Raw genomic sequence first — 4,603 nt, 5'->3', positions numbered from 1 at the left:
CTTTATGCATGTTTCAGGTTTGTAATACCAACAGAGTTGAGAGAAACTTCAGAAGCCTTCCGGGGCAGGAACATTACAGGTAACAATTCTAAATAAACAGTTCATGAGAACATTACCTTCTAGAAGTAAATATAAAACACCCTTTTGTATTCTTACCTTCTCTCTGGTATTTGAAGGAAATACCCATCTCTCACTGAATTGCCCACTGAAAAGTTCCTTAAAGAATTGAAGAAAAATATATAAAACATTTTAGATCTCTCAGGTGAAATGTGTAGAAAATAAAAATCTAGGGAGATGGTAAAATGAAAAGAAAATAATTGTAGCGCTAAATTACACTTTCTTAAAAATTATTACCATCCAAAAGTATCTTCTAAATTATTTGGTCATTGTTTTTGCATCTACAGTTCAATGGAATCTTTTGTTCATGTGCAGGAGCAGTAAAGTGGCAGAAAGGCTGCAAAGGGCATAACTTCCTTTTTCTATTTAACTGTACTGAAATTTTCAAACAGGAAGTTCTGCTTCCTCGACAGCTACATGTAAAAACTAGTGAGTGCATTTTTCCGATTCTGACCCTAGTCCACCTGGTCCATCAGCTGCCTCTCGCAGTCGAGGCTTTTTCTGCTTCCCTCCTCACTGGGGGAGCCTGTTAACTTTCACACACAATGTCATTCAGGGTTGACCGTCCTATCTTACCTGTGTACCTCTCCCATTTTCTTATTTCTACTTTGAAAATTCCTCCAGAATATGGACAAAGAAGGTAAAAGAAAAAGTGAAACCTAGCACACCTTTTTAAATCAGTAATTGTACTTTTTAAAATAATACCTATGTTTTAAATAATTTTTTCTTTTGATCAATTCTAGAGAGAGGGCAAGAAAGGGAGAAAGAGAGGGAGAGAAACAATGATGGAAAAGATAAACATCAATCCATGTGCCCTGACTGGGGATTGAACCCACAACCCAGGCATGTGCCTGACCAGGAGTCCAACCAGCGATCTTTCAGATCTTTCAGTTTGCAGGATGACTCCCAACCAGCTGAGGCACACCAGCCAGGGCTGTAATTGTATTTTATTTTATTTTATTTTATTTATTTATTTTTCATTTTTTTATTGCTGTTCAAGTACAGTTGTGTCCATTCCACCTCCCCTAATCCCTATATGATTATATTTTTTAAAGGACAGATGCTGAAAGAGCAAGCAATTGAATCTATAGATTACAAGATTTAGGAATAAGCATAGAATTTCTTACATATTTGCTAATGTACCCAATGCTAATTATAAAACTGTTTTAGTGTGTGCCTCCATTATAGGTAAATATAAAACTAAAATAAACTCTTTCTGTTTATTTTAAGTGCATATGTATCTATTTAATATTTAACCAAGAGTTTCTATTATAGGTACCTAGTTGTTATGCGATAAACACATTTTGGAATACTTTATATAATATAAACTGCCCATTTTGTCAGCAAGTTCTCACCCCATGCCCAACATGCACAATGGCAACACGACTACATAAGCTGTGATTTATTCATAAATAGATTTATGTAACAATAGTAGAAGTTATTTTTCTGTGTAACGTGAAAAACTAAACTAAGATATACATCGGATAAAATGATCACATCATATCAAATAAACATACACTACGGGGAAATATGATAAAATACTAAATATATTAATGTCTGGCCAATAAAACTATATGTGATTAATTTTCTTTTTATATTTTTATTTTCTTGATCCTATATTCATGATTATAAAAAAAAGTTCTGAAAATAAAATATTTAATGTTGAAATATTTGCTGTATAACTTTAAATGGTATTTAATAGTAATAAGACTACCCTCCAATAGAATAAAATAGAATCCAATAGAATAAACTGGATTCCAATGAAAAGAATGTGGCCATAGCATTTTATTTAAGTTTTCCCACCAACTCAACTTCTAGAAGTCAGTTCAATAGTTTACACTGAAAATTATGGTGATGTTGAACTCATACAGCTCTTGAAGCTTAAAAACTCTCTGAATAATATGATGAAGACTTGTAGTTAGAAAGTTCATTTCTTCTATAAATGCACCTTCAATTATTTTTTTAAAGATTTTATTTATTTATTTTTAGAGGGAGGGTAAGGGAGGAAGAAAGAAAGGGAGAGAAAATTCAACGTGTGTTTGCCTCTCATGCGCCCCTAACTGGGGACCTGGCCCGCAACCCAGGCATGTGCCCTGACTGGGAATAGAACCAGCCACCCTTTGGTTCACAAGGTGGTACTCAATCCACTCAGCCACACCAGCCAGGGCCACCTTCAATTATTAAACCCCTTTATGATAAGGACATTTATTCACAATAAAATATCTATAGCTCCATGTGGTAGGCAGGAGGCTGCCCTTCGTAACAGGAGGAAACTGAGATTTAGAGAAATAAAACATCTTCCCTAATTTTTGAGCTGGCAAGTGACCGACTCGGACTTGAGTCCAAGATTGTCTGTTGACAGAATCTGGAGTCTGGGCTATTCCTGACATCATTTGAAATGTATTCCTTAGGAAAATATTTCTAAAAGAATTTACCTATAATACCACATACACAAGAAACCTCCCTGTATTGCACTAAAGTTTCTATTCTTTTAATCAGAACAAAATAATAATATTTTAAAATAAAAAATGCACAGTGTTCTCTTTGGCAGCAAACATACTAAAATTGGAATGATACAGAGATTAGTTGTGACCCCATCGTGGATGACGGCAAATTTGTGAAACGCTTCCATACTTTTTATAAATAAATAAATAAATAAAGTATATTCACTAAGCAAAGCCATGTGAGAAACTAAAACAAACACAGCAGAAGAAACCCAACGTATTGTATTCAGATAAGTCACCCAAAGTGGAAAAGAACATCTTTCCCTTGGATCGTTTACTGTTTAGAAGCATTGAATTTGCACTTGAATCTATCTTGGTTATTTTGCTTCTTTCCTTTGAGACATTTAACACGCTGGGACAAGTGTAATTGAAGAACAATAAAAAAATTTATTTGAAAGACATTTAACATGCTTAGATTCTCCTCTGGCAAGACTAGGTTAATAATAACAGATAGAAGGAATTCCAAAGTTAAGATTAGGTGTGAGAATTACAACTATTATGTTCTTTTAGTAATAATACTCCTTTTATCAAAGCATTAAAAATTTGGTCTGGATGATAAGTTTTAAAACTTCAATTTAAATTGAAATATTTTTATTATTGTATTTTTATAAAATCACATTCACCTTAGTGTGTGACTCTGTGGCAATCCCATTTTCATGTTAGACATTTTGGTTCAGATTTAAGTCTACAGCTTGCCAACTGCTTTTGCAATGTTATATATAATAAAAAGATGTGTTAAATTTGGGAAGAAAAGCCATGAAAGAAACTAATTTAAAAATGAAATGTGAAGTCAGAAACAACTTAGCACACATGATACATAACCGAACTAGGGAAATCCAGTAATATCACATTTTCTTCATCTCTACTAAACCAAATTTACTCCATGTATTCTCACAAGCTGTATAACGTGTACCACTCCTACTCAGGTAGCAAACGATGAAGAGTACTTCCAACTGACAAAATATTCCAAAACTATAGTTATTCATTCTTCCTTCCTCGCTCTTTCTCTTTCTTTTACCTGATGTGAATGTATTCCTTCTTCCTATCTGCGGAGTTCATACTCTTTAAACTAGCTAGACTACTGCGATCTTCCCATAACAAGTATTTCTAAAATACAAGCCAAAGGCATACAATCTAGCAGTTAATGCCATGTACAAGAGAGGTAAAGGAGGCCTTCAAACCTCTCTTGGCCAAAAACTCTGTCCTTTGACCCCTGGAAGGACGGAAGAAAATAGTTCCTTGATAACATCACAGAGTCTGAAATATCCATCCTTGGACTGGGGGAGAAGCTGGAGCTGGATGAGAGTCAACACTGTTGTAATACATTTGTGAGTTAGAACTGACAAGCTTTCTTATTGTCTTGAATTGAGGCAAGGAGGGATAGGAAAAAATTAACTATGTCTCCCAAATTTTTAGACAGAGTGACTAGGATGATGTGGACTCCAACCAGTGGTGTCCGCAGTGTTGTGGATGCAATGAACAACTTCACACAGACTGCGAAAGTCCTGTGGAGAAAAAGGGACAGCGTGGCCACTCTCTGGGTGAGAGAGCACCCCGCCCCTTGCCTGGACAGGCTTTTATTGCTTATTCTGAGTCAGGGTCAGTTAGCTAAAGGGCCATAAAACTTTGGGGAACAAACTCATTTCATGCTTGGACCCTTATCAGAAAATTGAGGACATTCTTAGCAAAGCAGGTTTCGCAGGATTGTATGCATTCTTTCTTAGGCCTGATGGACCCAGGGAACCGCCCTTTCCTGCCCAGGGCTGCACCACCTTCTGTCATTGTTTCAAGCTTAAGGCAGGCAGGGGAAGTAAGGCAGCCCAGAGATTAGGAGACTTCTTGCAGACAGAATGAGGACTCAGGCTATGTCAAAGCTGAGGGGCGGGGGTCCATCACCTCCTTTTTCTATAGCCCCCCCCAAGTCCTACCCTGAGGGCCTGTTTGTGACCATGCCTGTCCTTAGGTCATCCCTCCCTTGAGGA

The sequence above is a fragment of the Desmodus rotundus genome, chromosome 4 (assembly GCF_022682495.2).
Source record: "Desmodus rotundus isolate HL8 chromosome 4, HLdesRot8A.1, whole genome shotgun sequence".
In the NCBI taxonomy this organism is placed as follows: domain Eukaryota; kingdom Metazoa; phylum Chordata; class Mammalia; order Chiroptera; family Phyllostomidae; genus Desmodus; species Desmodus rotundus.
Note: the sequence above shows the minus strand (reverse complement) of the source record.